A 9233-nucleotide genomic window follows, 5' to 3' on the forward strand; every position below is an offset into this window, starting at 1 on the left:
CACAGGCCAGACAATGGCAGCCAGGCTGAGCCAAGACATGAAACTGGGACTGACTTTGGTTTGACTCAACATCCACACTCTGTCTCCAACACCCAAATATGTTCCCAAAGATATGTTCCCAAAGAATGGGGATGGTTACCACCTACCATAACCTTTTCAGTACAAATTTTATAGCAGAGAGAGTCTAGTCCACCAGAGCACTTCCCAACCATTTCTTCACAATTTCCTTTCAGAGTTCACAGGGGTCGAGGCCCAGCCCTCCAGAACAGGGTCATGCTGTCGGCTAATTAAGATTACATGTCCCACCATGTGACTCCCAGGCCCTGGTAGCCAGTTCCAGCTCCCCCTCAGGATCCACAGCCGGAAGCTGAAATGGGGGTCACAGGTGAGTGAGTCCTCAAGGGCCACAGGGAACCTCAGGTCCCAGGAACTCTGGCCACACTCTGCCCACCGGCAGTTATGGCCCGTGGTGTTGGACTCTGAAGTAGAGAACCCATGGCCGGGGAGACTGGTTGGTCCTTACAGTCTTCTCTGCTGGCTCCCAGCAGAGTTCAGTCATGGAAAGTCGCTCTAAGGGTCCCAGAGGATGCTCTCAGCAGCACCGCCTGAGGGAGGGCAAGGGCCACCACCCAGGGGACCAGCCTTGGAGCCACCTGGACCCTCCCCGCCCCAGCATGAGCAGCCCCTGCCTTGTGCCACAAGCCAGCCACACACTCGGGGAGGGCCGAGCCACACCACAGGCACCTGAGGGCCTCTGGCAGGTGCCAGGCAGTGCTGCTCAACCCGACAGACGAGACACAGCACCCAGGAGAGCCAGGCACCGACACTCCTCTGCACCTCGACTAGACAAGCACACGCACACCAGCCTTCCTGAGGCAGCGCCGCTGGGCCCGCACTGGCATTCCAGTCTAGAGGCCCCAGGCTTCACCATGGTTCTGGCTCAGAAGGACGGCAGTCCTCCCAGCAGTGTCCCCTGCCCTTGCCTGCCCTGCCCTGCCCTTCTCCTCCTCACCTGGCCTGGCCCCCACTGTCACTCCTACTGAGCCCTGCAGCCTCCTAGCTTCTCCCCTCACGCCTTCCACAGCCCTGGCCCAGGATGGCAGCTGGCACGCACCTCCACGTGTGCTTCCTCTTCCTGCTCTGTTCCCTCAGACCCATGCCTTTGAGGGGCAGCGGGGGTCCTCCTGATCAAACCCACAGCTACCCACCCTCCACTGTGCTGGCCATAGAGCAGGTGTTCCCTGGAGTCCCAGCCCACATGAAAGCCAGCACCTGGGCTTGTGTGCAGGATGAGTATTTACAAAGCAATAACTGGTCTTCAGAAATACTTAGGAACTCAGCCCCAAGGACACTCAGCACCAAAGAGAGGCCAGGGCCACGGGGGTCACAGAAACTTCATTTCAAAAAGAACCCCTCCAGCAAATAGCCATGACCATAACCATGATGACAGTGCTCCCAAGGGAAATGCAAGTCCATCCTGGGGCCAGCACTCCCCCTGGGAATGCTGGTTCAGGCTTCCAGGCCTTAAGGAATGATTTATTGTTTCAAGATTAAACATCAATCCAACACAGGCAGGAGACTTCATAAACAATAGTAAACAAAGTCTAACATTCACATTTTAAACAGACCAGATTCCAAAATGTTTATACACACAGCCATAGGAAGGTGCCATATGAAAATCAGGGCGTTAAATAAGAAATGATCAGATTAACTACAGATTGAAGCAAGCAGAGGAAATGCTGTAGTAGGAGTGCAACTCACCACCCTGCACACTGGAGCTGGCCGGGCCACCCAAGGACGGCCGCGCACCCCCGGCCCTACGGCGGCCTGTGCCCCTAGACAGCAGGGAAGCCCTCCCACCATGCCTTGCAGCATCCCAGAACCCACTTCACACCTACCCATGGCATCTCCTTACAGCACGCAAACTCCAGAATCAGGACCAGAAGTTCCCAGATGTGGGAGAGAGGGGTCAGGAAACAGGCAAGTCCAAAGCCCGAGCGGCCCTTACCTGGCCAGACCGACATCCCCAAGCACCTGCACTACCAGGCACTAGCTGTGAGCCAGGCCCAGGGCTTGAGGCCCCTCAGCTAGCACAACAGCTGACCCTAACAACTATCACAATGAGCTACTGAAATGGCACAAGTGGATCCTGTTGAGAAGGACTAAGAAAGCTGTTAGACTAAGATGAACAAGAGACCAAAGCACAGCATAACTGAGGGTCTGGGGAAGACAGACACAAAGGGAGGTAGCTCAAGAAAAGGAAGCAGTATGTGTAAAGGCCCTGAGGCCATATCGAGTATAGGGCAGCAAAGGCAATAGGAGCTATATATAGGGGCTAAAACTCAGCAGATGGGGCGAGTACCAGCCAGTGAGGCTGGTAAGCCAGACACTAGGATCAGGCCAGCTTTTAGGGATCCTCAGGATCCTAAGAACAAGGGGAAGCCTTGATAGAATTTCTTGTAAGAAAAGGTAGGTATGAACATGATTTGGGAGAAGCCATTTAGGAAACATGTTTGCATGGACTATGCCAGAGCAGCCCATACCCAGGAGGACAGCCCCCACCTCGGAGAGTTCATGAGGGACTCAGCAACAAACACCTTGGGATTCTTCTAACACTAACAATTTAAATGCAACAAATTGGTTTCTCTTTTGTAAATAATGGGGATGAAACATACTTCCCCCAACGAAAATATCAATTTTTAAAACTATTATCATTATTAAAAAGTAATACATGCTTACTACAAAAAAAACTGTATACAATATAAATATATAAAAAGACAGTGAAAGTCCCTTATGGCCTATTTCCCTGAAACCCCAAAGGGCCACATTATCACATCAGAGACCAGAGGACTTACAACCAGGAGGCCTGGATGCAGACTGTGCTGGACCCACTATTTTTTTCCTAACACCTGCATCATCTGCCCATCTGTTCCCCGGGGACTCCATAGCACAGTGACGTCAAACATGTTCGTCAAGCATCGCTTCTATAAAAGGTCTGGCCTATATCCTGCACATACGAGGTGTCTATGCATTTATTACACTCTCCCATTAGAATAAGTTCAAAATGCAGAGCTGCTGGGAGGAGAGAACTACCATTTAAAAATGTAACATAAAACTACGGTTAATCCCAGCAGCTCAGGATGCTAAGACAGGAGAATCTCAAGTTCAAAGCCAGCCTCAGCAATGGCGATGTGCTAAGCAACTCAGTGAGACCCTGTCTCTAAATAAAATACAAAATGGGGCTAGGGATGTAGCTCAGTGTTCCAGTGCCCCTGAGCTCAATCCCCACTACCAAAAAAGAAAATTTTACAGACAGCACTCAGGTGATTATTATACTTTATGTAACAATATACACAAGTCTCTCCAGAGAGCAAGTAATATTAAACAACCAACACTCCTGAGCTTACCATGTGCTAGATCCTATTCAAAGCAACTGCCCTACAGTGACTTATTCAACCTGAGGAGCCCCGTGTGGATAGGACTGACCCGGAGCAGGCCAGCCTTCTCTTGTCAGCCCTGGAGAGTGCGCATCTACCTCTGCTCCCCTTCCATACTGGTCTACAAAGGCGCTTTCCTTACTATTGGAGTCATAAAGACGTAACAGGTTGCCTATTTTCTCTCTCATTACCTCTGAACCTTGCTTTCAGGAAGCCTTCTGCCACACAGGCTTGGTTTTGCTTCCCTTTGTTTGCCGGGATGGAACCCAGGGCCTCACACATATTAGGCAAGCGTTCTACCACTGTGCTACTACCACTGTGCTACAGCCCCGGCCGACAGTTGTTTGTTTTAATTATATGTTAACTCTGTTGTTATTTTCTCTTAAGTCTTCTGGTTTGGTTTTAGGATAAGAATAGATTAATCAGTAGTTTTTCAAACTTTTTAGCCTTTAAATGTATTATTTTTCAATAAAATCCTCCAAGGTAATTGACAGAAGAATCAGCAAACTAAGCCTCTCAGGTTAAAATGGATGAGGAGCACCAGCCACCTTCTGCCCCCACTTCCCGGAGACAGCCTGGGGGCTTCTCAGGAAGAGATCCGAGGTGGAACACAGGCCTCTGGGTGGCCTGGGTTTAAGGGGCTTGGGAGGTTGTTTGTTTTTGCTAGGGATGAATCAGCTCCACACAAGTGCCCCACCACTGCTCTGCACCACCAGCCTACACCGCTAAGATGCCTTCCAGTCCTAGGCCGCCTGAGTCTAACCTAAGAGTGCGGGAAAGCCAAAACGACTTCTCAAACCCTATGAAACAGGGTTAGCCATGATAGCTCCAGGGCAGCCAAGCCCTGTACCCAAAAGCCATTCCAAACCATCTTCTCAAAGAGGCCATTCTTGCCCCCACGTCTCAACAACACTCAAGACCACCTCTGGCCCAGAAGCAAGGGCAGGAGGAGAGGGGGTTCACCATTGGGACTTAACACAGTGAGGAGTACCAGGACTCCACTCTAAGCTTCTGTCAGGCTTCTCCTCTCACACTGGTCACAGCCGTGCCCACCTCTCATGACCGTGGGCAGCAATAAAAAGACTTGGATGGCAAATGCTTAAAACAACAGCATGCGGCCTCAATTAGGTGCTCATTAGTGCTAGCTACTGATTTATGTGACAAGCACTAGTATTATCACTTCCCTGCCCCAGGAAAGACGAGGCTAAAGAGAGTTCCCTAACCCTAACCCACAGTTAGGTGGAATTAGATGGAGGGTGGCAGTGGAGGCCACCTGCCTTCCAGGAAATGAGGAGGTGGAGGCAGGGAGATACACAGCCATGGGCCACCCCTAAGCAGGGCCTGAGAGCAGACATTGACCTCTGACGGGAACACAAATGAGCAGGCTCTGTGGCCCTCATTCCCCACAGATAGACTCAAGTGTGGCAGCACTACACACGGGCTTTCACCTGACTTGAACCACAAGGTACTGCTCCCTGCTCTAGATCAAGGCCAAATGCCCGGAGCCATTATGCTGCAAGACACATGCTGGCCACCAGACACCAAAAATAAAAGCCCCTCTAAAACTATCTTCCCAGACCCCCCCCCCACAGACTGGGGGCCCCTACAAATGGGCACTCTCTCTCCCCGGCCAAGGACTCTGGTCTGAAGAGTGAGAGCCCCCAGCTCGCAGCTGCAGCTATCCCTCGCCCTCCATCTCCCCACTCCCTACATCAGGTAGTAGCACTGCTCAGGCAGCTCCAGAGCCAGGAGACCCAGCCGTTTTCAATAGAGAACAGCATGGATGAGTTCTACGGGAGCCATGAAATCTTCTGCTCCGGCAATTAAGACGGCACAAAGTCGCCTTTCCTTTGGTGCCACCCCCAACATCAAAGGATCGGAATTCAAAGCCATTCATGCTGCATTGAAACCTCACAATGAAGCTGGAAAATGGAAGTCGATTACTGGGCATAAATATGCAGTAGTTAAAAGGAAAGAGTTATAACAAAATTAAACTGCAGCAGACCCACAATGTGTGGAAACTTCCAGCACTGGAGTCCTTCTGGCAAGCACCGGGAGGACACCCTGAATGCTCACAGGCCTGGCTGCTGGAGCTGAACACGGCCAGGGTGCCATGTTGTCTTGTCCACCTTGTAGAGCAACAGCCTCTGTGAACGTGGCATCTGGGGCTTTTTATTTTGCATGGCTGAGAAGCTGCTGACCACAGAACATTCTCCCTGACAAGGGCTGCTTTGGCCACATCTGTCCTTGGTCCCTAGGCCTTCCAGGCCTCTGTGCAGTCCAGCCATCTTCCCTCCAAGCCCCTCCAGGATCCCCAGGGGCACTCTGCCACCAGCTCCCTGGTAGGAGAAAGCAAAAACCCTAAGAGGGCAGTGCTCCATCCTCCTGCCCAGCAAACCCTGCCTCTTTCTGATTGATTACTGCTCTCTTTAGGAAGGTATTTGATCTCCCAAAGAAAAACCCAGAACACAGAAAGCTATAGAAGTCTTACACTGTGTCAGGGTGTGTGTTTTTAAGGCATGAAAATACTTCCCTCCCACACAAACCGGAGTTCTTCTGGGGAAAGATGCCACAGATACCAGGGAGGAGAATATCTGGGAAAGCTGATCAGTCTTAAAAATAGATAGCTGAACCCAGACTAGAATTCACAGGAGCTACCTGAAAAAAATTAAATCTCACATATTTTTGATATCCAGAACTCCATTCTGATGAAACTTCTAACTGGGTGGCATTTTGCATTTCCAATTATAATAGAGTAATCGTGTTGCCATAGTGACTGCAAGATTCTGCAATAACTTTTGTTGCCTTGTAACTGCTATAGTGTATATTTGTGTACTAGCAGCTGAGTTTTCTTAATTCAATCTCCCTGCCTCTCCCCAACCACCACCATCACCACCACCACCTTTCCTGGCTGGAATCTGAAGCCACCACACCAGCTTTCATTAGGCCGCCCCTAAAATAATGCACCGAATTATCAGAAGCAATTAGAACTTCAGGCAACCACGATCTTATTACCGAAGAAAAAGCGAAACCAGGTCAGGGTGCAAGCCGCCAGCATCCCCCCCGGACTCCCGGGCCAGGCTGTACTCAGGTTTACTCCCAGGCCTTAAATGCTTAGGTGGTTTGTGGGAACCGGCGGAAAAGCCTGACTAGAGCAAAGCGGGCAGGCAAAGTGACTACACAGGCCTTTCCTCCCTCCCGGAGCAGGCAGAGCTGCTCTCAGCAAGCAATTAGGTAGGTCTCTACAGTAATGCAATTAGGATTTAGTTAAGAAAGTCATTAGTTCTAAAATAACTTAAGTTTAATTTCTGCAACGCTTTATTTGAAAATTGTGTCACAGCAGGTCAATTTACAGCATGCAATAAAGAGAACACTCCTATCAGCGGCTGCAAGTTATTACAAATTTTCGACGTGCATTAAGGAGTGCACGGGCCCACCCCCGGCCTTCCCGACCCGCACGCGCGGGCTCCCGCTCCGGGGCCACACACACACCCGCGTCCCCGTAAACACCGGCGCCGCGCGTTTCGCAACGCCGCGGGTCCCGGGCGGCCGGGCCGAGCCGCGGCCCCCGCCCCGGCGCCGAGGGGCGTTTTCCGCAAACTCACACGTCCGTCTGACAAAGTTACATAAACGCTGGGCCGGCGCCCCCGCCCGCCCGCGCCCACCTGCGCCGCTGGCCGCGCAGGCCGCCCCGCCCGCGGCGCGCGGGCCCAGGCCGGCCGCGGGGCGGCGTCCACCTGCCGCGGCGGGCGTGCGCGGCGCTGCTTACCGGCGGCGGCCGCCTCTAGCCCCGCTCGGGCGCTGAGAGCCGCATCTCCTCAGCCTGCGCCGCCACCGCCGGCGGGCGGGCGGGCGGCTCGGGCGGCGACGGCGACGCGGGCGCGCGGAGCGGGCCGGGCGGGAGGGCGCGGGCGGGCGCACGGGCTCGGGCTCGGGCGGCGGCGGGGACCGTGCTCCGCGGCGGCGGCCCCACAACCTCCCCTCCTCATTCACAAAAAATTGACCCACGTTGAACCATGATGCTGCTCCCCCCTCCAGCACCGAGCCGCGCGGGGATAGGCCGCGCCCGACGCCTGTCAGTCGCCCCAGCCCCGCCCCTCCCGCCGGCGGACCGCCAGCCATTGGCTGCGGCGGCTTTGCGTCACCTCCCCTCGCGGGCCCCGCCCCCTCCCGGTTTCTAATGAAGAGCGCGTCAATTACGGCTCGGCCCAGCCCCCGGGCACCCTGACGCCCTTCCATTGGTCAGCGGGGCCTGTGCCCGCCCTGCGTCAGCCCAACCGTCGGCCCCAAGCCCCGATCCCCGTACAGAGGCTCCACCTCTGCCCGCCTTCCCACACACATCCACGACCCCATAGGCTCCCGGCGCTGTCAATTTCGGGGGGCGGGGCGTACCGGAGGACGCTCCAGGCGCCAGTGCCGGGCGCTTCGCAATGTAGAAAGCGGAGGGAGCCGGGGCGGATAATGACTGGAAACCGGGCCTCAGCCGTAGCCAACCTCAGTTGGCAGGCTGCAGCGCTGCCACTGATCAGAACCGCGCGCCCACGCAGCTGGCTAGCGCTCGGAGGGGGCGCAGAGACGCGCGGGCTGAGGCAGGGGGCTGGCCAGGCCCTGCCACAGCCTCCATCTTGGGCACGGGCGCAGGTCACGTGGGCTGCGTTCCGGGGACGCAGGGACCGGGACGAGTGCGCAGGCGCGGCGGCCCCGCCCTGCCTCGGGGCGGCCGCAGGGCCCGGGGTGCGGCCGGGCTGTTTGGCGGGGCTGGGACCGGAGCGGGAACGCGGACCGGGCAGGCGCGGGCTGGCCTCGCTCGGCCGTCGCCGCGTTCCCGAAGTCCGGGAGCGCGCTTCGAGGCAGCGCTCGGCCCTCTGCAGGCCGGGGCCCAGCGCCTGAGGTTACCGCGGCGAGCGGGAGGGCGAGATCCGGGCGCCCTCCTGGCGGCTTGGGCCACAGTCGCCCAGAGCGAGTGACCGAACCCGCCTCCTGGCGGGGAGCCCCCGGGCCGTGCGGTGCCTGGCCTCGCGACAGGGGCCCTGGTGCCGGGCCCCGGCCTCTGCGCAGTCGGTAGGCCTCGTGGCCCCAAGAGAAAGCTGTAGTTGTGTGACACAAATACAGCTTGCAAGGTGATGTGCAGCTCTCCGTTACTGCAACTGCCCCCAAGTGACCATCTCGGGGCTTTGCTCGTGGTAAGAAAGCTCTAGGACAGCTCAGCCTCCGAGCCGAGGGTGGAGAAATGCCCACCACAGAGGTCGTCACGCCCGGGAGAAGGCGCACTGTCACCTACTCATGGAGTGAAGCAGCGTCGGCAGCCAGCAACATTTAGATGACAAAATCAAGAGTCAAGATTATTTGACAGGATTATTTAAAACGTGCAATAATACTACAATAGAAGTCTGGCATATAAACATCTCTTAATATTGATTTTACAAGTACAAGTGGGAGACATATTCCTGAACAAAGTCTTATCAGAAGGTTCTGGTATATAATCCTACATGGGATTGATTTTAAAAGGTAGACTCCAATTCAGAGAATAAGCAGTCTCATTGCTTTGTACCAGTTGGACCTCACTGGGAGTCCTGAGCTCCAGGAGAGAGAGGCCCTGGGGAGCATCAGGGCAACCAGTGCCAGAATCCTGCTTGCCTTTTCTGCACCAGGGAAGCCTGGGGGCTGGTGGCTGTCAGAACAATGCTTGTCCTCCCCGGTAAAAACAAAAGTGCTCAGAAGAGTTATGTACAATAAAAGAAAGGTCCTTAGCTGTGCAGGTGGAGCATTGAACAGAGCAAACAGGGAAGGAGGAAT

The 9233-nt window shown here is 54.9% G+C and overlaps 1 protein-coding gene across 4 annotated transcripts in view; it reads right to left on the reverse strand.

Moving 5' to 3' along the window:
- Window positions 1-8070, reverse strand: part of Hdac4 (histone deacetylase 4) — a 239497-nt gene extending 231427 nt beyond the window's left edge. For 2 of the 4 annotated variants that reach the window (XM_078018371.1, XM_078018373.1), the window contains exon 1: window positions 7830-8070. The gene's annotated coding sequence lies outside the window, so the exon portion shown is untranslated. Of the gene's footprint in view, window positions 1-7206; window positions 7303-7445; window positions 7469-7829 lie in introns of those variants that run through there. The other 2 variants (XM_078018372.1, XM_078018377.1) reach the window with 2 other exon arrangements.
- Between the last annotated feature and the right edge of the window lie 1163 nt (window positions 8071-9233).

This window comes from Ictidomys tridecemlineatus, chromosome 7, assembly GCF_052094955.1.
Source record: "Ictidomys tridecemlineatus isolate mIctTri1 chromosome 7, mIctTri1.hap1, whole genome shotgun sequence".
Taxonomy (NCBI): domain Eukaryota; kingdom Metazoa; phylum Chordata; class Mammalia; order Rodentia; family Sciuridae; genus Ictidomys; species Ictidomys tridecemlineatus.